Source organism: Gorilla gorilla, chromosome 9 (genome assembly GCF_029281585.2).
Source record: "Gorilla gorilla gorilla isolate KB3781 chromosome 9, NHGRI_mGorGor1-v2.1_pri, whole genome shotgun sequence".
NCBI classification, from domain to species: domain Eukaryota; kingdom Metazoa; phylum Chordata; class Mammalia; order Primates; family Hominidae; genus Gorilla; species Gorilla gorilla.
The window spans coordinates 18539639-18565430 of record NC_073233.2 but is presented as its reverse complement, the minus strand read 5'-3'; the positions used below and the strand labels follow the sequence as shown (position 1 = coordinate 18565430).

At 48.5% G+C, this 25792-nt stretch overlaps 1 protein-coding gene across 21 annotated transcripts in view; it reads right to left on the bottom strand.

Annotated features, from left to right (window-relative positions):
- Nucleotides 1-24771, bottom strand: part of MICAL2 (microtubule associated monooxygenase, calponin and LIM domain containing 2) — a 254029-nt gene extending 229258 nt beyond the window's left edge. For 10 of the 21 annotated variants that reach the window (XR_004069311.3, XR_004069307.3, XR_004069310.3 and 7 more), the window contains exon 1: nucleotides 24597-24758. The gene's annotated coding sequence lies outside the window, so the exon portion shown is untranslated. Of the gene's footprint in view, nucleotides 1-24596 lie in introns of all 21 variants that reach the window. The other 11 variants (XR_004069309.3, XR_004069312.3, XM_031007619.3 and 8 more) reach the window with 5 other exon arrangements.
- Between the last annotated feature and the right edge of the window lie 1021 nt (nucleotides 24772-25792).

The window sequence follows — 25792 nt, the reverse complement described above, 5'->3', positions numbered from 1 at the left end:
TCTTATTTTAAAATGTGGGTGATGTTAGCACCCACTTCACAGGGCTTCTCTGAAGATTAAATGAGATAATGCTATAAAGGACTTAGCCCATTGCTTGCTCAGAGCAGGTGCTTGGAGGTGATGTCTGTTATTGTCTGCATCAGAGTGGGTGGGTAACAGCACTTCCGGAGCCCTCTGCTTGGGTTCACTTCCAGCTCTCCTCCTAACTAGCTATGTGACTTTGGGCAAATTGCTTAACCTCTCTCTACCTCAGTTTCCTGGTATGTAAAATGGGTTGACTGTGAAGATTAAATGAGTTATGCAGATAAAGAGCTTAGAATGTGTCTTGCATAAAGTAGCTCAAGAAAAGTGAGCATTATACTTAATTATTCATATTACTAGTATTCTTCTCTCTGTGTCTCTCTCCTGATAACAGACTCCACCCCATCTCCCACTCTCCAGCCAAAAAGGAGGGTATAGGACTCAAGGTGGGCTCATGGGAGTATCTTTCCTCCTTAGCAGTGGTACATGGGGTGTGCACATGCTCCAGGCCAGGCCAAATTCCAATCTGAAAACTCCTGGGGAAGGCCTGGTCCTCTTAGGTTGGTGGCAGGGCTGTGTGGGGTCAGCTGGGAGCTGCCTGCAGCCATAGTGCACTGAACAGGGGACTCTGGTCTGGGGATGCTGGAGGTCACATGCTGTCTTCCTGGGGCTTGATTCTTCTGCACCTCTTTTGAATCTTTGAGCCTCCTCGAAACCTTCCAATGTATCCTTTTTAATTTAATTTTTTTTTCTTTTTTTTGTAGAGACAAGCTCTTGCTATATTGACTATGCTGATCTTGAACTGCTGGCCTTGAGCGCTCCTCCAGCCTCAGCCTCCCAAAGTGTTGGTATGAGAGGCATGAGCTATGCATCCCATTTTTGCTTAAGCTCATTCAAGTTTGGTTCCTGTGCCTTGAAACCAAAAAACTCCCAAGTAATAACAGCCCTCAACAAGTACCTGCTTTATCATCACCAAATCCCACCCAGGAAGAAAAGCCAGCTGCACACCCAGTGAGACCCAGGCAGCCAAGGGAGAGCAAATATGTACAGCAAGGTATCTACAGACTGAAGTGAGGGGAGGCCACTGCAAGCCCCTGGACCAGGGCCCTTCCTGGGAGAAGAAGGTATCGAAACCAACAGCGAGCAGCCCAGCCCTGTGCTTCCTGGTTGAGAACGGAGCCTCAGACCCAGCCCCAGAGCCATGCCCATTATGAGAGGGGAAGAAGAGAAAGAAGGAAGCTAAAGCTGATTTTCATTGACTTTGAAGTGGTGCAGAAAAAAAATCCAGATAGCTATTTAAAACAACTCTTTTTAAAGGAGGAAGTAACGGAGAAAGTGGGGAGCATGGATAAGGGAAGAAAACTTGCCTTGTTTGAGTATTTAAATATGCCATGCACTATTGGTCACACTCATTGAATTGTATGATCTTGTCTAACCTTCATTGAAACACTGGGAACTGGATGATCATCCAACCCATTTTCCAGGTGAAGAAACCGAGGCTCATGAAGGTCAATAACTAACTTGCCAAGGTCATGCCACTAGTGCCTCGTGCCTGTTCCACCCAATGCACACCACCTCCTCAGTACACTCTGATTTCAATGGAGCCTGGGGTCTTTTCGTCACACAGCCCATTTCTACTGTCACTCACATCTGTGCTCAGATCCCTCAGAAGTGATGGCAATGTCCTGCTGCTCCTTTATTCATAACTACTCAGAAGAAAGTGCAGCCCTGAGACACAGACAGGAGAGGCAGTATCTTGACAGCTCAGGTGCATCCTTGGGCAAGTTTCCTTTTCGAGACCTTAGTTATTTCAATCTCAAAGAGCTCTAGTGTGATTTTACTGGATGGCATGTATCAGTGGGTTTCCTGCTCTTGAGGGCAAGATTTGCCTGTGCCTGACAACCAGCCAACAGGCTGTAAAACATCATCTCCTTTGCATGTTTTTTGTTTTATTTTTGTTTTTTTTCTCAGTCACCTGTCCCAAGAGATTCTGACTTAATAGGGACGACTATAGTGCCTGACGCATAGCATTGTGCTAAACAATATTATCTTTGCTTGTCTCACTTACTCACTACTTTCTGGACCAGCACCCAAAGATGATCTATTCCCATATCCCATGCCTACTAATAGCACAGTTTTAATTCCCTTCAGGAAAGGAAGCTGCACCTTCAGGTGTGTTTTTAAAGGGTTTTAAATGGAAAAAATGGCCGGGCACAGTGGCTCACACCTGTAATCCCAGCACTTTGGGAGCCCGAGGCAGGCAGATTGCTTGAGGTCAGGAGTTCAAGACCAGCCTGACCAACATGGTGAAACCCCATCTCTACTAAAAATACAAAAATTAGCCAGGTGTGGTGGCACACGCCTGTAATCCCAGCTACTCGGGAGTCTGAGGCACAAGAACTGCTTGAACCCAGGAGACAGAAGCTGCAGTGAGCCGAGATGGTGCCACTGCACTCCAGCCTGGGTGACAGAGCAAGACTCTCAAAAATAAAATAAATAATACAAAATACAAAGAAACAGAAAAAAAATCCATGGCCTGGTAGCAAAAACTAAGAACCAATATATGCTGACAACTGCCCATCTCTCCTGCAGCATGGGCCATGAGATGAACACACAAATGAGCACAGGCAGGTGCCTTCTTCCACAAGCCCCAGGGAACCCAGCACCGAGGTCTGCACGGGCATAAACTAAATAACCAGTGGAGTAAGGAGTAAAGATACAAGCATCAGTTGGTACAAAAGAAGACACAGCCAAGATGGAAGTGGTAGCTTCTAGCATTCGCTAGAGAATTAAACTGGGAACTATGATCTGGAATGACATGAAAATCTTCCTGACTACAATCATGTCAAGAAGAAAAGCTCTTGGCAGAGCCTTGGCTCTATCTGTGGGAATAGGGAAGATCAAGAAGCCATCCCAAGCAGGAAGCCTCACCTGCTGACCCTCACAGGACACAGGCTTCATAATGCCACACTGCCCAGTGCCCAGCTGGCAGCTAATGGCTATTCTCTTTGTTTTCCAGCTGCCAGCTTCAGACAGTGGTTGCCCCAGTCATGGGGGATTATCCAGGCAGGTATTTCCCTTACTTTTCTTTTTCTTTTCATAACTTTATTCTCTGCTATTTAAAAAATAAAAAGGAACTGGCTCATTTTCCCTGAGGGCATGATTTGGTTTCACTCCTGGGTGAGATATGGTGCCACACAACATAGCACTGCCTGGTGTTGGAGTGGCATGCAGTACACTAGCAGGGATCCATGGGCAACTTGGACCAGATAGAAATCTGAAAGAGAGTGGAATGTTCAAGGGGTTGCATTTCCTGCACTCCCGCTGCAAACCTGGTTTCCCTTAAACCAGCCAGGAAAGATTATTCAACCAGCATTTGCTGAGTGCGCTGGCTGGGACTGCGAGGAACATTAAAAAGCATGGGAAACAGGGGCCAGGACTCAGGAAGCAGAGGTGGTAGAAGGATGGGTGTTGCCTCAGAGCAGCCCACCCCTAGGCTTAGATCCCTGCCTTGCTGCCTGTCTGTTGTGCGACCTCAAGCAAGTCATTTCAGCCCTAAGGCTCATTTGCTCCCCTTTGTGGAATGATGTCTACCTTATAAAGCTAGGGTGAGGATTCAATGAGATAATACCTATCAAAGAATAACAAAAGCTGCCATATGTTAGCCATTTACTATGAGCCTGGACCTGTGTGCAAAGTGCTTTGCATGGATTATTCGTTCCAGTTCTTACAACTTCCCTCTGAGTAGGCATCACATCCTCAATCTCAAATGAGAAAATGAGACTCAGAGAAATGAAAACACTTACCCAAAGTCACACAGCTCATAAGAAACAGAGCTAGGACATACCCAGCCTCCATGCAACTGCCTGGAACATGGTGGGTGCACAAAACATGTTGCCTGCCTTCCCTTCAGGAAGCAGAGAGGGTGAGGAAGAACTCCCAGGAAACAGGTAAATGCTGAACTGGGGGCTGTTGATTCTCTGCCCAGCAAGCATATGGAGAAAGGAGGGGGAACTGGGTCTGAGAGGGTTTAGGAAGCCTTTCTGAAGACAGCAGGGCTGAATCCAGACTTGGGGGATGAGGGTGTTGAAAAGGCAGAGAAGAAGGAAAGTGCTGAAGAACCAAAGCAAAGAATTGGGGCCAGGGATGGCCCAGGTGCAGAGGAGAGGAGACCAGCCAGCTTGGAGGATGAGAAGGGGTAGCTGGTCTGACTGAGGGATGGGCAGCCTGAGCCATTACCTTGGGGCAATTCTACTGGGATCTTTCTCACCTGCAACCCAGAGGCCCTCCTGCCTCTGCTCCTCCAGTCACACGACCATCACAGAGGGAACTGAGAAGCAGTTCCAGATGCCAAAGCCCAGAAACCTCTCTCTTCCCGCAGCAGGATCAGGGTCCACCTCCATAAGCAGGTGTGTTTGCCAATTCCCAGTCTGTGCTGCTCTGCAGACCTGCCAGGCCTTAATTCTAGCCCAAGTGCTGGGGTGCCAGGAAGCTAAAATGCTGCCATGTGCACTTAAGAAGCACCACCCTCAGAGCCTCCACCCAAGCATTGAAAGTTGGCAGGAGGGAGGAGGAGGCACAGGTAAAGCCGAGGTTGTAGGACCTGAGCCCCTTGTGGCAGGGTCCCTGTCTTGCTGGACTTTGTATTCCTCACGCCTGCTGGGACACTGTAGGTACTTCCTCAATAAACTTTTGTTGGGCTGAACTAAACAGGAGATTCTTCTGCTTAAGGAACAACTCCAAGGAGTTTAACAAGCCTGAATTAAGGGCTGACTTTGAGCCCTGGGTTTAGTCCCACCTTGGCTAGAAGGATCATTTGCCTGTTTGCCTCCCAGGGAGTAAGTACTCCCCATCCCATCCCTCTGCCCTGTGGCCTCTGATTCAGCCCCCTGCAGGCCCCTGGCCAGGCTCCAGGCAGTGATTCTGGGCTCTACACCTCAGCACCTGCTCCTCCACCTTCAGTTGCAGGGTCCCTCATGGCACATTTATGCTCAGGACAATTTCATACTCAGGCACTGCAAATGCTTAAAGCTACAATGCTCTCCCCCATTGTCTCCCACTCCCCACCAAGTTCCAAATGCTGAGTCCCAGCCCAGACCTCAGATCCACAGAGAAGGGAAAATGGAGTGGGGATGATTTGAGCAACTCCAATAATCAGCTCTGCTCAAAGCCATCACCATGTGCTTAGTTGGGGAGTAACAAGACCTGGGAACAAAGGGTGAAAGTAGAATTGTATAGCCTGGGTACAGTGGCTCACGCCTATAATCCCAGCACTTTGGGAGGCCAAGATGGAAGGATAACTTAGAGTCCAGGAGTTTGAGACCAGCCTGGGCAACATAGGGAGACACTGTCTCAACTAAAAACAAAAGAAAAAATGAGCCAGGCATGGTGGCATGCACCTGAAGTCCCAGCTACTCCAGAGGCAGAGCTGGGAGGATCATCCAGGCCCAGGAGGTCGAGGCTGCAGTGAGCTGTGATCCCACCACTGCACTCCAACCTGGGTGACAGAGTGAGACCCTGTCTCACATAAATAAATGAATCATAAAATTAAGAGAAAAACAAATGAAAAACTGTCCATGTAATTGTGGACCACCAAAAAAAAGAAAAAGAAGAAGAAGAAGAAAGAGAGTAGAACTGTATAAAGGTCGGCTGGTCACCACATGACCTCCTCCCAGTCCTCTTTAGGAAAAGGGCTAAGGGGGAAATGATGAATGGCTTTAGGGGAAGAGTCAATCTGAAACTCCAGAACAAAGCTTTCTGGGATAGGAAGGGGGGTGCGTGTTTCATTACCTTCCACTTGCACCTTTTGCAGCAAATTATTCAACCCTGCAGAGCCTCAGTCTCCTGACCTGTTCAATGGGGACAGTACCCAGTAACCACGCAGGGTAACTGTGAAGACCAAATGAAATATGAATGGGAATGTGTTTGGCAAACTGTAAGGCACCTTTGGAAATATCAGACATTTTCCAAATCCTGAGAGGTGGGGTCTTCAGGTCAGAATATGTGGCTTGAAGGGTAAAAGAAAACCAAGAATCACTTCTTTTGGTGCAAGTCTCTATTGACAGCTTCTAGGACAAGGCACAAGTCTTCAGGGATTTTAGAAAGATGCTGATTGAATTCTATTCATGGTCTTGTAAAGGGGAGACCTACACCCACATCTATATAATAAGGCAAAACAGAATGTGTTACAGAATGATCCTGCAGAGAGGATGGGACATTCTACCCTGACCTCAGAGATTAAGAAGGCACTTACAATAATATTATAATATAAAAATAATATAAGAATTGTTAACATAATAATAACTCTTTCAGAGTGCTTGCTATGGGCCAGGCACTGTTCTAAGTGTTGACATAGCTTCTGTGATATTCTCATAACAACCCTATGAAGCAAGTTTGCAGATGACAAAACTGAGGCACAAAGAAATTGACTTCTATCTTGGACTTACATGGCTGGTAAGTGCTGGAGCCAGGATTTGAACCTGTCAGGCTCTGCTCCTTTTGGGAAACCAAAATGGGTTTCAGATAGACTCTGAGAGGGTGGCTGAAAGGCTCTGATAAGGCCTGCAGGGCTGAGTCATTGAAGAAAGGTACTGTTTCACCCACAGTGTCTCCCACCCATGCTTTCCCCACTACATTCACACTGCCCCGATCTGTCCTGGAAATTGGCCACGCCTCTGCTCTCCCTGCACCTCTTTGTGGGTACCTAATACCAAGGGAGACTGATATGAGAACCTATATGTCAATGTTTACATTTACACAATGGACCACTCATGGATTAATCCCAGCTCTGCCATTTACCAGCTATGTGACCTTGTCAAGTCTTAGTCCAGGGCCTCTGCTTCCTCATCTGTAAGAAGTGGTTAACACTTATTATCTTGGGCAGTTATTGCAAAGATGAAATGGGATATGTCTAGTGCAGCACCTGGCATGTTGCAGTCTTGATAAACAACTGTTAAATAGGAAGACTTTACAGAGGATTTCCATTGCAAAATCATTTTCTCCCAGGGAAGATCTGGTGGTGACAGTAGTACTTTTAACTAGTATTCACCTAGTTTTCATCTGCCACTAACCTACACCCCCAACATGGATGATCTCATTTAATCCTGAAAAGCGCCATTATTTTCTTCATTTGACTTGGCTTCAGGACAAGAAAGGATGTCCCTAACACATTAATTTTACACACACATACGTATATGCAGACAGAGGGACAGATAGTAGAGCAAGACAATATTTTTCGGCACTTATTATATGTCAGGTGCTAGTCTAAGTATTCTACATTCAGTAACCCACTTCATCCTCTTGAAAACGTGCCTGAAACAGTAAGTACCATTTTATCTCCATTTTACAGATGTGGAGCTTGCAGCACAGTGAGGAGAGTGTCAAACGAGTAGCCTTTTTTAGTCTACGGTGGTCATCTCCTCCTGAATCTCTGCTCCCGTCTTAGCCGCCAATATCCTATCCCCTACAAAGCCACTAGGGAGATCTCCCCACACGTCACTCCTCTGCTCAAGAGCACTAAAGACTCCCTACTGCCTAGTCAGAGACCCCCAGCAGGTCGAAGAGGATCAACTGTGGGCTCAAGATCCCAGCAGGATCTGGCCTTGCCTCCTTCCCTGTGCTCCCAAAGTTCCAGTGACAGGGTGAGTCAGTGAAACCTTCTCTAACCACTCTGTTTAAAATTACAGCCCTCCCCCAGCTGCTCCCCTCTCCATGCAGCACACACCATCTCCTTCCCTGCTTTGATTTTCTCCACCCTACCTCTCATCACCTGGCCTCCCACGCATTTAGCTCACTTGTTTATTGTCCCTCTCCCCTTCTGGGAATGTGGCAAGGGATGTTATCTTGTTTGGTTTTTTTCCCTGCTGCAACCCAGCACCGAGAACAGTGCCTGCCACAGAGTAAGAGCTCATAAATACCTGCTGAATGAATGAATGAGCAGACATGTAAAATGCCTAAGAAGAAAATGTCCCCATAGAGCAATGATGAAAGAATGGCTAGCATGCCTCCAGCCTCCTGGAGGCTAGAGATGCCTAGAATGAAATGTCTTGGAGCTAGACCCTTTCTTGCCTATCTTCCTGAGATTTACAAGAGTTCCCTGTGAGACCCTGGGCCTTCATCCTCCCATCCCTGTTCTGAAGTTAAACACACTCCAACTCAATCTCTCTCATTAAAGCCTCTTTGCATCTGTCCTAAACTCACCTGCCTAGCCTCATTTCCCTCTGCCCACCTTCAAAGCAGGCAATTCCCCATTTCTCCTGGCCTCAACACCCACTAGAGATGCTCTCTTCTTACTCCCAACTTATCCATCTGCACTGCAACTACCCATCAGGATCCAGATCAAATGCTGCTGCTGCTGCCGCCGCCACCTCTGCTCCCTCCTCCAGGAAGCTTTCCAGGCCCTCCCTAGCCCACAGAAAACACTCCCCACACCCACTGCTGCCTCCTTCAGGCAGATGGACATTAGTCATGAACTACCTTGTGGTTTTTCTTCTATGATTGAGCTGAACTGTTGCGAAAATCTCCTGTTACTTAATTTTTTTTTTTTTTTACACACATAAGCCTTGCTTTCCCAAGCCCCCTGTAAATACTTTAGGAGGAGAAGTTGAGCCTTATGCATCTTGTCATCCCCACAGCACAGAGCCTAGGGCACATAGTAGGTGTTCAATAAACGCTTCTCAATTGCCCAGCGTAAATAAGTCACCTCCCCAATCAGGTCACTTCCTCAATTATAGGTACCTGGACTGGCCACTCCCAAGAGGCTGCATTTTTTCTTCAGAGCCAGCTGTGATCTCGGTTACCTGCAAACCTCACCATGGGCCTATGTTTTCAAAGGATGTTAGACCTATTCTAATCTCACTCTACTGAACTGGGCAGACGAGATGATTTGTAAAGCATCTCAGGTCTGGCAAAGCAAAGTACATACTTCTTCCAGGCAAACCCAGAGATTCAGAGCTTCCAATCTCCTTGAATACTGGAGTTCACAAGAGGAAAAAACCATGGTGTAAGTTTTAAGTGACTGACAGCAGAAAACCAACATGAGGCTCAGGTGCATGCTTTGAGAACCAGCTATCACTAAACCGAGATTACAGTTTATTGTAATGGTCCTAAAATCCCACATGACTTCTGAGGGAGAGGCCCTGTTTACTGCAGACCCTCCATGTGCTGGCCTATGCCAGGCTCTGGAGGAGGGCCTCCCTGTGTCCCCTCTGCAAGGTAAGTGGGCTGGGACCAGCCAGCTTTACACCTGAGGAGCTGAGGCCCAGGTGGGTAGGAGGCTGCAGAGCCCTAACTCAAGCAGGTGAGTCACTCACTCCACATGGCCTCACCAGTTCACATTAGCCAATCAGGCATCCCAGATTATCTGTTATTTAAAGAAAAAAAAACTGAATAAGAAATACTTGCACTGGATTCCAAAGTTAAAAGAATACAAAAGTATTCAGAAAAAGTTTCCCTCCTACTCCTGTCCCCATCTACCTACCACGTCCCCACTCTAAAACAGGTCACCACTATTATCAGTTGCTTGTGTCTGTTTCCAGACCGTGATTATGCATATATACACAAATATAAATATGTGTCCTTTTATTTACATTAACCGATAGCAGACTAGACACACTTCTCTGCACCCAGGCTTTATCTTTTAAAGGACTAGACTTGGGACAGGGCAGAGAGATAGAGTATCTCTACATAACAAAAAAAAGATGCCGGGCACGGTGGCTCACGCCTGTAATCCCAGCAATTTGAGAGGCCGAGGCGGGCAGATCACGAGGTCAGGAGATCAAGACTATCCTGGCTAACATGGTGAAACCCCGTCTGTACTAAAAATACAAAAAATTAGCAGGGCATGGTGGTGCATGCCTGTATTCACAGCTACTCGGGAGGTCGAGGCAAGAGAATCTCTTGAACCCAGGAGGCGGAGGTCGCAGTGAGCCGAGATCGTGCCACTGCACTCCAGCCTGGGTGACAGAGCGAGACTCCGTCTCAAAAAAAAGATGTACAGCTATGTGAAAAGCCCATGAAATAAAGAGAAATATTCTGGAGAACACATGGGTGACAAGGGAAGAACTAAGGCATAGAGATATCATGGAAATGGACCCCACTGGGCTGCTGCTGATACAGATCCCAGGCTAGCCAGAGATGAGCTCTGGCGGGTGGGGCTGAGATCAGACACCCTGAGAGCGCAGGAAGCCCCAGTGGCTAAAGGCTAAGCCTGGCCTTGCAGACAGTTTCATCGTCTAGAAAAGAGAGGATGTGTCCACAGAAACAGGGACTAACCTAGTTCCCTAATTCCCACAACAATGGTGGAATGGGTTAGTGACCAGGAGGACACAGGAACTGTGGAGGAAAAACAATCATTTCCTGTGAAATTAGCAAAAGACCAAGAAGGGGAAGTTGGTGCTGGAGACTCAAAGAACACAGACTTCAAGTGGCTGGGAGATCAGAAGAGCTGCTAGATGCGAGATGGAGGAAGTTAATGACTTGGACTCTGAATGCAACTCCAGCCAAACAATTGAGGAGACCAGGACAGCGGAGCAAAGAACCAACACTGGAATAAAGAGTAGAGTGGAGATAGGGGTTTAGTTTTTTTGTTTTGTTTTTTAAAAAGGATATTTAGACATTTGCAATGACTTCAAGTCCCCTAGCCCGGGAAAGTGACCTCCCAGAGCACTGAAAACGTTCACAGATGAGATGCTAAGCTGCCTGGTGCAATCTCTGGGGAGCAGCCCAGGAACAGCTGAAAGCAACCTTGGAGCCCTCGAGGAGCTGAGAACACGTAACGTTAAGGCTGTTCATGTCCTTTTTGATGAAGCACTTGATAGTAGATGCAGAACTGCAATGGGCATGGCCTATCTAGCTTCAGAAAGGCATCTTAGGTCAGAGAAGCAAAAGGACAGAGACTAGGCTAGGGGCGGCTTCAATCACTCTTCCCAAAGTAAGTCGGTCAAAGATCGCAAGTCCACCGAGGGGAGGTCTCCAGGAGTGTGACAGAGGGGTCCCTTGGATAAGCATTTATCATGACTTGGGTGACGCTGTGGAAGGCATACTTAAATAGGATTCTGATCAACGGAACAGGGCTGCACTGAATTTAACAAGTTGAAACTTAACAGGAATGATCATTCTGAATCAAGCAGGAGCAAAATAGGAGGCTCTGCCTTTAAATTCTAAAGCCACACAAGTTTAGGACGGGAGAAGCAGCTTAGCAACAGCACATGTTAAAAAGACCTAGTCAGCAGTAATGTCTGTGATGTGATGCTGCTGCCAGCAAAGCTCATAGAGTGTTGGGCTGCATTAAGAGAAGCAGAATGTCCGGAACTGGAGGTGATAGCTCCCTTCTTCTGCTGTCCTCATACCATAAATACAATATATGGTCTGGACACTGCCTTCGCTGTATAAAAAGATCTCAACAAACTAGGGCATGTTCAGAGGAAAACCACAGAGAAGGTAAAAATCCTGAACCTACACTGTGGGTTGTTAATCTGGAAGAAGATGCAGGAGAGAAACAGAGGGCTGTCTTTAAATAACATATTTCACTGATCAGAAATGCATTTTTCCCATTATAAAATGTCAGAAAGCAGAATGTGTCTTAAAACCCCCTGAAACCTAACAATCTCTCCCGGGATGCAGCTGTGGCATAGCTGTCACCGCCTCACATATGGAAATTTGACTCATTCCTGGTGGCATATCTGAACAACCATGATCTAAAACATTTCAGGAGCCAATACTTTTAAGGACCATTTAAGGAAGGAATGTGAGTCCTGGTTGTTAACAAAAAAACTTTCATTGATGCCTTCTGGTAAAATCAAGAAAACACCAGAACTGACATAATGGGTGTCAGCAGCTGGAAAAAATTCCAGGGACAAGAGAGATGAAGAAATACATCCCCACTTGACTAGAAGAGAACAGTGAGTCAGAAAAACATGGACATTGATGAATCTAAGTCAAAAAGTGATTCAGAAGAGTTAGATTCTGAAAGCGAAGTTTTAGAAATGCCTTAACCAGTTTACTTTTGTATATATGCAAGAGTGATATAAAATAAAAAAGTATGTCTAAAATCTTAAAAAATTCAGAAAATATACAATAAAAATTTTAAGCAATGGCAAAGCATTGTGCCACAGTTTAATTGGCAGCTCTTTTTCTTTCTTGAGGGTACATGAAATAATGGTATATCTTTCAGTTGATGGTGTTAGAGATTTGATTTAAAAAAAAACAATTTCTGAAGAGCTGTTGGGCGGTAGACAGATTAGACCTACTCTCCATGGCACCCAAGAGGAAGAACTGGGACCAAATGCCAGAAGCTATAGGAAGCCATCAGGAGGAGGAGTTCAAAGACAGGATGGATCACCTCCAACCTATAAACTCAGGCTAAACCACCACTGTGGAGTCAAGCATCCAGTGGGGTTGATGATAAGGCTCTCCCAGACCTGCAGTTCCAAGGTTTATGAGAAGAACTCACCAGGAAGTGAAAGGTGGCCCATCTTTCTTCACTGCACACACAGGTGCTTTGACTGAGCCATTCCCTTTAAAAAGTCATTAAAGGCAGGCCAGGCGCGGTGGCTCACTCCTGTAATCCCAGCACTTTGAGAAGCTGAGGCAGGTGGATCACTTGAGGACAGGAGGTTGAGATCAGCCTGGCCAACATGGAGAAACCTTGTCTCTACTAAAAATACAAAAATTAGCCAGGCGTGGTGACACGTGCCTGTAATCCCAGCTACTCGGGAGGCTGAGGCAGGAGAATTGCTTGAACCTGGGAGGCAGAGGTTGCAGTGAGCCAGGATCGCACTACACTGCAGCCTGGGTGACAGAGTGAGACTCTGTCTTTAAAAAAAAATTAAAAGTTATTAAAGGTAAAAGGCACTTAGGGGCCAGTACCGAATGAGAGGCCTGCAGCAACAAGGAACCCTGCCCGCATCTGTGCTCCAAGACTCCTGTGGGCCAATTCAGGAATGAGCCAGAGGGGAAGAGGCCACCTGCATGCCACTATGTGCCAGGCACCATGAGAGGTGTGCTACGCCCATTACCCCATTTAATCCTCACAACCTCCCCGTGAGGTAAGTAGCATCGCTCCCATTTTACAGAGAACAAACCCAAGGTTCAGAGATAGTATGTGTGTGGCTTGTCCAATGTTTACAGTGACTGAAAACCCATGGTCTGTCTGTGACAGCATGCTTCAAATTGAGAGTACTCCAAAAATCTTGGTTGACAGAATGAATGCACTGAGCAATCAATTTATCAATCAGTGAAAAAATCAGCTTGTTCTCATATGGGTAGCACTGATCCTAGGATAAAAAAGAAAGCAAGCCCATTTCAGTGCCCCACCCCAAATCCCATCAATACCTCCCATCAATAGCACTAAACGCATTACATTTGCTGCTTGCAGGAACAATTTATTCCATCACATAAAGCAAAAGTGTCCCTGAGACATACATGGTAGAGAACAGGTGCCAGCCCTGCTCAAATGTCAAAGCTGAAAATGCACCAGGTTGTGGTGCCTCCCATCTGCCAGGTTAACACGGGAGCAGGCGGAAGCAGAGCTCAGCCTTTATCCACCTCCCTGTGGCCACGATGGCCAGAGGGCTGGGAGGCAACCAACCCCCTACCTGCTCCACCTGTCCAGGCCATTCAGTCCAGCTCCAGGTTTGCCAACCTCTGCAAACTCTCTCTTCAACTAGAGAAGGAAACTCAATGTGCACACAGGAAACCCAGGGCAGGATGCACTTGAAGGGGATATTCAGGTGATTGTGAGGCTGTGCAGAGGAGAGAATCAGCATCATTCCAGATGATGTACAAATGCTCTGACAGCCGCTGACTCCTACAGAGCCAATTCTTCCAAAGGCGCTTTCTTTGGAGGAGGTGGTCAGCTGGGTTCCTGCACCACCCCAGCTTTGCTGCCTCCCTCATACACAGACAGGGAACTCCTGCTCCTGCTCCAGCAGTAGCCCCCAGAGGAGCTCAGCACCTCGACTGCCCTATTTATTCCCCTCAAATTGACCTTGAGTCAGGAGAAGATCCGTGTGAAGAGCTTAGCCTGCAGCGAGGTGGTGAAAGTGAAGCAGATGCTGTTTGCTACACAGAGTCAAGAGCCATCAAAGCTCAGACAGCCACACTTGGGTGTACAAGCTGCCGAATGTGACAGATGTCCCATATCCTAAGACCCTAACCAGGAGTTCCAAAAAGGGCTGCCCTCCTGATAAACCAAAGACAACACTTTGTTTGCAGACTCCCTTCACAAAGAAGGCTGTGGGTCAAAAGCCAGGATACAGACAAAGTCTTTTTGGGGGCCCAGCCTTACTGCCCCCCACCCTGTTCCCCACAGCCCTCCTCAGTCCAGGGGAATGGCAGCTGTCTGGCAGTGTGCACCTCCCGTGAACGGAGGGCAGTGCCCTGAAGGATGACTCTGACTATCCCTCTGACAGCTTCCCACAGTCCGCTGGGTTCAGTCCACACCCACACCGCCCCCAGAACTCAGGGCTCTCCATGCCTCAGAGCAGCCTGATTCCAGCCTCAGCTTCTCTAGGCAGCCCTCACGTTTCTACCACATGGTACCCTGACTGTGCCCTCACTTTTCTACATCTCTTTGTGCTGTTACCTCTGCCCATCTCTGCCTATGGAAATCATACCTATCTTCCAATACCCTTCTCAATCTACAAACTCCACCTCCTCCAGGAAGCCTCCCCTGGTTCCCCTACTGTGGGACTCTGTGGACATTCCGTACTCTGTCTTGGTGTTCAGCCACAGGTGAGCTTGTCTAATGCACCTCCCTCCATGAGTTAGAAGAGCAGGCAGCTTCCACCAGTCATCACAGGGACTCTAGCCCAGCAGCTGCACACTGTGAGCTCCGAGCCTGGGCCTGTGGCTGTTGATGCCCCCAGCACCCTATTTGCCATCTCTCAGGATTCCCTCCTCCTCCTATTCCCAGCTGACTCATCCTATGCCCCATCCTCTTAAGGTTCAGCCCTTGGCTGACAGCTAATCAAAGATAAACTCATCTCTGTCAACATATGGTCCTTCCCAGTTAAATTCTGTATTTTTAACAAAGGGCTTCTGTGGACAAGGGCTAGGAACAAAGGTGGGAATTCTAAGCCCCAAGGCTCTGGGGGAGGTGTTTATGATAAGAAAAGATCTTGGGACTGAGACCAGCCAGTGCTGCAAGCGTACACAGCATAAACTCAAAGAATGTGGGAGGTTTTAGAAAGGGAGGATGAGGCTCCGTCCTTCAGTAAACGCAGCCAACTGTAAGCACAGCTGCCTTAGACTGATCAAGGACCACAGCCTGGTGGGAAATGGTAGATGGAAAAGAGACCTGACTCTGACCTGGCTGGGTGACCTTGAGCAAGAAACACACCTCTCTGTCCACTCAGCATCAGGAAGCATCCGAGTGTCAGTTTCTCCATAGGTAAAACAAGGTGGCCAGGATGAGAACTAGACCATCCCATGAGGCCCATCCAACCTGACATCCCAAGGCTCTGTGACTCATGGCCTCTGTGGCCTCCTCCCTCCTGGGAGGTCAGTGTCATTTGAAACTACCCCACTCTCAAGCCCCACCTGAGTCCAAAGGGAAAGGGAGAGCTAGAGATCTCCCAGCCAATCCGCAGGCGGCCTATGAGGGTGGGCCTCAACCGCAGGTGGAAAGAAGGGGCAGAAGTGGGGGCAAGGTGTTGCATTCTATGCTCTCATTCATGCCATCTGTCTCGGCCTAGACAAAAGACAGTAAGCCAGTTGCCTTCACCTCCTTGGCCTACCTTTTTTAGAGATTACAACTGTCTGCTAAATTTAAGTGCTGCTCTAAAATCAGGACATATAAGGTCTCTCAGGCTGGATTTGAAGGGTTTCATAATGGATAGAGCATAAGAGCGATGAAGAATTAAACTTGGAGGCAATCTAAGCTGTATTGTGCAGCCATGCCAATTAAAGATCTTTAAAAATAGCCTCTCTCCTCTCATGCTGTAGATGAAGTTTCAGCAATAAACAGACATCTGCTAGGAGCTTCTGAAGAGATACAACATAAACACCCCAGAGAGCAGCCATAAACAGCCCACAGCACTCTCCAGGCGGCAGGCAGCATCCTGTTCACGAGGGGAGGAGGGGGGAACCCAGAGCCCAGGGAAAGGGAGAAGAGGGTTCAGGGGTCAAGGGCAGAGGAGGAGGTGGTATCCAGTGGCTGGGAAGGATGGAGGTTGGCTCCCTACAGGAGGAGGAAGTAGTGGGGCCAACTCAACTTGGTAGAAAATGGAGAACTGGCTGCCTTCTGCAGGGAAAGAAAAGCTCAGGAACCCACCTAGAGGATTTTCAGAAAGCCATCCAGGGGACTCCATACCAGTGTCATTCATTCTGGCAATGGGTCACTCGTTAAATGTGAAAAAACAAAACAACAACAACAACAAAAACCCTGACATTTTGGAGTGCATATCTAGGCAAGGGACTTCACAAATATTTTAATTTCATCTCCAGATCAAGCTCTTGTAATAGGTATAATTACCTCCTTTATGTAGACTAAAATACTAGGATTCATTAACTCGCCCAAGGCCACAGGGCTCGGATTTGAGCCCAGGTCTGTCTTAGCGCTTTTTGTTTTTGCCTATGTCACCTGCATCCACAACATGCCCCTGAGGTTTATTCTCAGATTCCAGGCTCTTTGAACCCCCAAATCGAACACAAGGGGACTCCTAAAGGAGAGAGCTGGCAAAGTAGAGTGGAAGGGGAAATTGTTAGGCCTTGGCCAAATGAGACAATGGCCAAGTCTCTGCAGCCCTGTGGGCCCTGTCTCTTTACATCCTGGTTGCTTCTTCAGCAGGCCGCAGGAAGAGCAGAAGGGGAACAGGCACCAGGACATGCCTAGACTATGTCTGGAAGGATCCACAGGGGGCTGGGGACAACAGCTGCCAAAGAAGTAAGAACTGAGGGCTGGAGGACAGGGAAAGAAGGGAGATGTACTTTTCATTCAATTTCCTTTGTACTGAGTGGATATCTTACCGTGCATCTATGTGTGCGTGTGAAGGTAAGTCCTATGCATCTATGTATGTGTGGGATGAGTACCACACATATATGTATGTATGTGTGGGTAAGTCACTTTTAAGAAAGCCCAAGATACAAGATAACCAACACGCCCAAGCAAGACCTTCTAGGTCATCTGGTTGGGGCAAACCTGGAATCCAGAAGAAGCCTGACATTTCACACAGTGCTTCCTCCTACTCCTCCTTCACAACAGTAATGTGTGGCAACTCCAGGCATGTGGCCGGGAAGCTCTCCCGACATGGACCCCATGGTCCCCAAGGCTCCAACTGCACGAGCCTCACAGGACATTCCCTGAAGAAAAAGACTGAGTGAATCCTCTCCCTGAGGGTCTGGAAAGAGGTTGGAAACCCCCCTGTGTGTTTCTCTATTCTGTTTTCCTTTCATTTAGCCATCAGACACCTCCTTCTTACAAGCAGGGAGATCCTGATCTTACTACCTTTGTGTCAGATTGTGCAAAGCCTGGCTGTCCTGATACATGGAGCTGATTTGACAGCAGCCACAGACTCTACATACAGCACCCAACCCCCATTCTGCTCCTTTTGGATGAACAGTTGTCCAATGAGGGCTCAGCAACCAAGCCCCTGGCAGACCCTGGGCCCACTCTGTTTCAGAGGGCAGCTCTTGTTAGTGAGAGCTACTTCTTCATTCTCCCCTACACCTCATTATCCTGGCTCCAACACACTATATACTGAGACCCTGCAAAGCTTCACCAGATAAGTCAGTATTCAGATAAGTGGCCAGGGCCAGCCATTCAGAGTCGTGGCAACAAAGAAGTAGTTTCTGCACCTCAACATGTTGGTACTGCTGCAGCAAGGCCAGAACAGGGTGTTCTTAGACTCCCACTCGTGTCTCCAGCATGTGCTGGGCTTCCAGGCTGTGTGCGTCAAGACCTTGGGTCTGGAGATGTCCCAGAAACCTGCTGTTGCAGTGGCTCAGAGGCCAGGGACCACCGTCCAACCCCTTGCTGCCCTCCTCTTGCTGCCAGCAGAAAGAACATCTGCACTAGACATTCTCTCTTGCCCAGCAAAGGAGAAAAACCTGAGCCCCAAACCAGCAGGAAGGACAGCTCTGGTTCTTCTGCCTGCCCTTACCTCTGTAATTCATCAAAAGAAATCTAACCAAGCCTTGGAAGGAATGCAGGTGCCACAAGGTATCAGGACAGCCACTGGGAGGTGGGGATTTGAGAGAAAGAGGAAGGCAGGGAAATTACCCTGACCCTCAGGGGAGAGAAACATTAGCTCAAATAAAGAACAAACTAAAAATTTCAACCCTAAAAACACCAGCGCTATCCACATACACACAGCTCACTGCCAGACACCACTAGATGGGCAGTTTGTCCCGTGATGATGGTAGTGATGTTTAGACGCGAAGACAGGTACAGTGCAGTGGTACTTCAGACACTATTCCATACATGGTCATCACAAAAGGCTCTTCATTTGAGACATGAGCAGCTGACAGAGAAGGGAAGCATCTCCAAATCGGACCCCATGGTTGACCCAATCCTGCAAAGAAAGTTTGTTCGTGAACAGAGGGCCAGAGTCACCTATCACTCCCACCGGCTCTGAATTTCTGAGGCCACGTGATCGATGTTTTAGGAAGAAGAAGCCTTATCAGACCAGGCCAGCCATGCTGTCTACCTTTGGGGAGGGTGTAGGGAGGAAAACAGAAACTAGAGGAGGGAGGAGTCCAGGCACCCCACAGTGAGGGAGCAGGGTGTTTGGCCATTGGGCACTTTCCTGAGAGGACAAGACAGGCCACTGGAGCGTGGAACTTTGCCCTGCCTTGTCTTAGCACTCTGTGTCATTTTGTCATCCCCTGAGGGCTCAAACTTCCTGAGTTAAAAAAAAAAAAAAATCAAAATCAAGAGCCTAACATTAGAAAGATTTCATTTGAGGGATAGCAAAGGAGGAAGTAGAAAGGGAAAGAGGGGCCAGGCGCAGTGGCTCACACCTATAATCCCAGCACTTTGGGAGGCCGAGGCAGGTGGATCACGAGGTCAGGAGATCAAGACCATCCTGGCTAACATGGTGAAACCCCGTCTCTACTAAAAATACAAAAAAATTAGCTGGGCATGGTGGTGGGTGCCTGTAGTCCCAGCTACTCAGGAGGCAGAGGCAGAAGAATGGCGTGAACCTGGCAGAGCTTGCAGTGAGCCAAGATGGCCCCACTGCACTCCAGCCTGGGTGAAAGAGCGAGACTCCATCTCAAAAAAAAAAAGAAAAAAGAAAAAAGAAAAAAAAAAAGAAAGGGAAAGAGGGTAGTATTTTCTAACTTTCAGAAAGTCAGGATATGTTCATCGTGGAAATAATGATCCAAGCAAATATCGAAATCCCAATAGTGCTGGGGCTTTATCTGCATGTATAACTGTTCCAAATACATGTATAATTCTGTCTACCTACTTCAAATTGGTTGAAAGAAGTCTTCTTTTCTAAGAAAATAAATATTTGGATTTTTCTTTATGAACATAAAATATTTGTCCTACAAAAATTTTGAAAAATAGTACTAAAAAGCAAAAGATAAGGGAAAAAATCAACTCCAGCACTGCCATCCAGAGTCAGAAGACTTAAAATTTTGTTAGATTTTGTCCTAGTGCCAAAGGCTAGGCCAGGCATAGTGGTTCATACCTGTGATCCCAGTACTTTGGAAGGTCAAGGCAGGTGAGTTGCTTGAGCTCAGAAGTTTGAGACCAGCCTGGGCAATATAGCAAGACTTTGTCTCTACCAAAAATAAAAAATAAAAATTAAAAGCCTTTCTGTGTTAAAAAGGAAAAAAAGAAAAAAAGCCCCAAACAAACCATGTCTTCATGTTGAGGGCTGTTCCCAGGGAAGGGCCATTACTGGATGGGTAAAAGACACCTATCGAGGTGTCCAGCACCCCTAAGGACATCTGGTGAGAGAACCAGGTGTGAAGTCCATTACCAAGAGAAGAAGGTGCATCTTCTCCTGCCCTCCTAAGCCTCCGGTCTCCTTCATTAGGTCACCCACAAATGTGCCAGTGGTGGTGCCAACTCTATAGAACAAATTCAGACAAGACACTTGAAGCTTATGAACACTTATTTTCCATCACGACCTGCCCCAGTTGTGGATGAATAGTGATTTGAAGAAGGCACCACAACTTGCCCAAGAGTAAGGCAGGTTAGAGAAGGCTCTGGAAGGCACAGGAGAAGCAGCACTGTCCAGAGACAAAAGGAAGAAGAAAAGATGAATGGTCTCCACCAAGCCCAGGGCCAGGTTTCTGGGTCATAACATGGTCATTCCTGTGGCAGAATTCAAAGCTTGGACAGAAGTGACCTCAGTCTCCGTCAGCCCCACGCGTGGCCTGTGGAGGCCGGTTGCTGATCAAGGCACAAACACAGCTGTCTCGGCTCCCCACCACAAACCAGCACAGTGAGGGGGAGCAGCAGATAGTTCTTCTATTATTTTAGGATGTTTACAGACTGACGCGTGCTGAGGAAACGTCCACACGTAAGCAAGTCATTTTTTAAAAACCTCTTATCTAAGCACATGCACTGGTAGTCACACAAATCCGTGACTGGGTTCATTAATTCAAAGCACATTTCCTGAGTGGCTATGATACAACTGGACAAATGCTTATGGAGCCTCTGCGTGTCCCAGACACGGCGTTCAGTGCTGAGGATCCAGCACAGCCAAGAGGTGGGCTCGTCTTAAGAGGCTCCCTATGTAGTAGCGGAGATGGGCAGTTAACACAGAGGGTAATGGCTAAAGAGGGGGCGCTTCTCTAAACTAAAACCAGGCATAAAAGGACCAACGGCCTAATGCGGCATACAAACTGGATCCTCGTTCAAACAAACCAACTCTAAAGGCCATTTCTGACACAATCAAGGATATCTGCACGTGGACAGGTGATGTCTAAGAAGCACAGTTAATTCTGTTACGTGCAGTAGTGAAGTGTGGTTATGCAAGACAACGTCCTTTTTCAAAGAGTTGTATACTGGATTATATAGAGGCCAAATGACATGACATTAGACATTTGCTTTAAAATATCTCAGGAATAAATATTCCTTTCAGAGGGAAAGGGAGAAAAAGAGAGAGAGGAAGCCAACCAGGCATAATCTCAATAACTGTGGAAGCTGGGTAATGAGTATATGGGGCTGATTATGCATTATGAGTTTGTGTATGTGAAAATGTTTGTAATATTTTTGAGAGAGGACTGCAATACATCCTGGTAGATACCCTCATGGACATAGCTCGCACAAAGGCTAAGGAAATACAGAGCAAAGAGCACAGAGGATTTGCAAGACCAGAAAATAAATCTGCCAAGTTTATGAGTGTTTTAAATGCCATTTCATAGTGAGGTGAGAAGACATGTTCATAAATAATTACGATATAGGGTGAGAAAGGGTAAGTACTGTAGCCCCCCTCATCTCAGGGAGATACATCCCAAGACCCCCAGTAAATGCCTGAAACCTTGGATAGTACCAAACCCTATATATGCTGTGTTTTTTTCTATACATACAGGAGTGATTAAGTTTTCTTTACAAATGAGGTACATTAAGAGATTACAACATTAATGATAAAATAGAACAATTATAACAATATACTATAATAAAAGCGATGTAAATGTGGTCTCCATCTCTCTCAAAATACTATAATATTTTCAGACCATGGCTGACTGTAACTGAAACCTCGAAAGGTGAAACCGCGGATAAGGGAGATGACTGCGCAGCAGAGGAGCTGTGCCTGCCAAGCCTCCAGAGTGCAGAGACAGCCACAGGCTTTTCCTGCTTCCCATAGCATTTAATTCTCCACACTCAAACCGCACTCATACATGCTGTGTGATGCAGGCAAGTTGTAACCTTTTTTGTTGTTGTTGTTACTAAAGACAGCAGTCTTGCTATGTTGCCCAAGGTGGCCTTGAACTCCTGGCCTCACACGATCCTCCTACCTCAGCCTCCAAAGTGCTGGTTTTACAGGCATGAGCCACCACACCCGGCCAAGTTGTAACCTTTCTGGGTCTCAGCTTCCTCATCTGTAAAATGCAGTTAACCCCACTTCTTTAGAGGCAGAATGAAACAATAGAATGATGTAAAGAATGAAACATCTCAGCATGATGAACAGTATTCTCTTCTCTGACTCTTTAAAGAATAGAGACTGTTAGCCCTCAGAGGACATCTAGGATCAGCAATGTTTAACCAAGTTATTCTTTTACCCATACCACGTCCCGTCCTGCCAGAGCCAAGGCTTCCACCAAGAAGACAAGACCTCTATACTTCAGCAGTGGGAAGCAAAGGGGGTAGGCCCATGGCTGGGAGGCAAACCCATGGCTGGGAGGCAAACCCAGGTGTGGGTGGAGAGAATAGAAACATACCCCAGTTATAGGCAGAGAAGGAATCTGGGATCATATGGCTGCTCCTTGCAGCCTGGGAATGGGCCTCCAATGGCCACAGTCACAGCCAGGCATAGTTCTTAAAAGCTGATTTATGCTAAAGTATAATGGATTGGTATCAGTTTTCATGATTTTCATGACGTCATGAAAATAAGTCATGAAAATCATGACTTATCATGATTTTCATGACATCATGAAAATAAGTCATGAAAATCATGACTTATCATGATTTTCTTTTGAAAGAGGGGATGAGCAGAAAGCCAGAGCCCTAGGCCTAACGGAAGAAGGGGGTGGAGATAAAAGTGATGTCATGTTTTTATAGAGGTATGTTCAAACTGGATTTCAATTACCCCACAACCATAACACTACACCCCAACACCTGCCCCCCCACCCCCAAAAGCCCCACAAAACTAGAATCAGTCCTAAGGTAGAGGTTATTTCAGCTAACACAGTCCTCCTAGACTATACCAGAAGCCAGCTTCTCAGAGGTGAGGCCAGGTCAATGGTAGAAGCAGGCTTCCTTCCAAAATAGCACCCAATCCCTCCCCATAGCAATCTGGCCAACACTATCCACTACTCTTGACTAGGGGGAGGATAAGGGGTTTGCAGGTTGAACGACTTGGCTAACCTGGGTCACTTCAACTGTTTTGCCAAAGAAGCATCCCCTGAAATCCTGGTGGAGAGCATCTTTTCAGAGGCTGGAAGGCTCTAGTCAGCACGCGGTGGGGCCATGGTCCTGCACACAGCACACCACTTCCCACAGCCATGAAACAAGAGCACTGAACTCACACTGACAGGGCCAGAACCTGGCTCAGACACTTGTTGTGTGACCTTGGGCACCTACCATACCTGAGCCTCTTTCCGCATCTCTAAAATGGGGAGGGCAAAACTCTCAGCGTTTTTGGAATAACCATGAAATTGGCTGCAAAAGTGCCACAAGACAGGACCTGTTGCCCAGTAGGCACTTAATAAATCCGTCTTCTCTCTGCATGAAGAAAGTGAGTTCTTACGGTATTAGAGTCTCCAGGGCATTGCACAGGACTACCCTGGAGACCGGAGGCCCACTTGTTGGGTCAACTGCCACTGGGGAGGGGGAGCAGGACAGAGTAAGTGCAGGTATCAGGGAAACTGGCACAAACGTTGGAGGGCCAATTCGCCTCTGGCTTTTCTCCCGTGGGACCAGCCCACAAGGGGCCTGGCTGGTGACTTCATCCTTCACCAAAATCATTGTAGACTGTAGTTAACAGGCGACAATCACAGCAAGAGAGCCGGCACACTGCTGTAGGCCTGGCGGGGCCCTACAGGCTTCCAAATAAAAGCTCTTTCCGCTTTAAGAACCCAGGCCTCAGAATAAACAATGTGGAAGGAGGCACACTACTCTGGTTTCCACATCCCCTCATCCCCATCCAGTAAAGGCCGTTCCCAGCTCTGCCAGTGAGGCTGGCGGTGAATAAAATTAACCCCACCTGCTCCGTCTGGCCCCGCAGCGGCTTAGACGCTGTGGGCAAGATCCCACCTCTCCCCGAGGCCAGCCAGGCACCTACAGGGTGGGTGCCGCGGACACCCTGCGGGGGTGCTCCTGGGCCTGGAGCGAGAGCGGGCTACTGGGGATGCGGGAGACGCGATGCAGAGCGGACAGTGCCGCGGCCCCTCAGACCACTGCCACGACCCCATCCCGACTGGGCTCCAGCCCGCGGCCAGCCAGGCCACTGACATTTGGCCCAACTTAACTTCCTGTTACTAAAGAGGGAGGGGACAAGGGAGGGGGAAAAGGGCGCCCAGTGAAGAGCTGGAACGGGGCGTGCAAGGCTCGGAGCCCCAATCCTGGGAAGTTTGGGGATGGTCTTCTGCCAGGTGACAGGCAGCACTGCAGGCGCGTCACTCCCACCCCGTTTTGGCGCTTGCGATTTTCTAGGCTTGGAACTGCAGGGTTTGGGTGTTGCGGAGCGGAGTAAGAGGTAGTTCGGCGTGCCGGTGGGAGGCTTTTATTGCGTTCTAATTGGTTCAGAGGCCGGCCAGGGCCGCCCTGGGCTTCGTCGCAGCGCCACCTGCTCACTGTGCGCCCCGCCGGGTGGGTTTGAGGCGGGGGATGCTGCGGCCGCACCTGACCCTCCCGGGCGTTGGACACGGCGCAGAGTCCAGCCGAGGCTGGCACGGTCCCCACCCGCGCCCGCCCGCCCGCCCTCCCCACCCGGAGGCCAGCGCCGCCCCCGCCTTACCGAAAGTCGCGCGGGCTGCCCGGCCCCGGGTCAGGCCTGCCTCGGCCCTGGCCGCAGGCGCAGCGATCGGGCCCCGCGGGCCACTGACAGAGCTGGGAGCGAGCGAGGCGGCCCGGCGCAGGCTTAGCCAGCCGAGCGCCTGCGGTTCCGCGCCGCGCGGTGGACCGGGCTGGGGAACGCCCCCGACAGCGGCGCGGCCAATGACAGGACAGCACGGAGCCCGCCCCGCCCCCGTGGGGCCGGCTGTCACCGCCGCTGCCGCCGGCGCACGTGGGCTGTAGCCCGGCCCAGAACGCAGGGAGTGGCCGGGCGCTCCCACCCTGACCCGCGCAGGTCGGAGACCAGGGGAGGGCTGCTGGGAGTGGGGCGTGGTGGCGCTGCGAGATGAAACCCCCGGTGTTGGTAAGCGGGTATCAAGGGAGCGGCGAGGGCCTGGGCCTCACGCTTCTTGGTCTAGGCGGCTGGAAAGCAAGCCACCGCATCCACTTTTGGACATGGGGGAGCAGTATGGCACTTCTAGTACCGACTGTGTACGTCCTGTGGACCTCCCTCTTTGCTTGGCTCCTTGACCACCCTGAGCTTCCGCAAACCTCCTTGCTAGCTAATAGGATCTTCCCCTCACCTGGCCTTGCTTAGGCTAAAGCTAGTGGGAAGGGGGCGGTGGTGCAGACTACCTGTGTTACCTTGGTCAGATCACCTAAACACCCTCTACCTTTGGCTGTCAGATCCCTATCTTAATCTCTGCTCTGCCTACCTTCCCGGGTTACCCTTACCCCCTACAGCTCCAGAGGGCAACATTCACAGACAACACAGTGTGAACGGAGTGGGGCCTAGTGAGCAATCAGAAGCACTCTGTAGACTATAACTACATTAAAACACCTTGTGTTTAAACGGCTCTTGTAGCAGTTATCATGAAATGGGGATCTCCATGGGCAGGAACCATGTCTGACTCACCTCTGGAACCCAGGGCCCATCACAGGGCTTGGCCCGGTGTAAGCATCAATAAGTGTTCTTGGAACTGAGCTACCTAGGCAGAGGAAAACAGGCAGGCTTGAGCAGTGAGAAACAGTATTGTGGCTCCAGGCTGCTGGAATTTCCCCAGCACAAGACCACCTCCAGGAGACACCACGTTCCCTTGCCAGACAAGTGCAAACAGAACAGTTTGCCTCCCCAAACCTGCAGCTTATTATTATTTT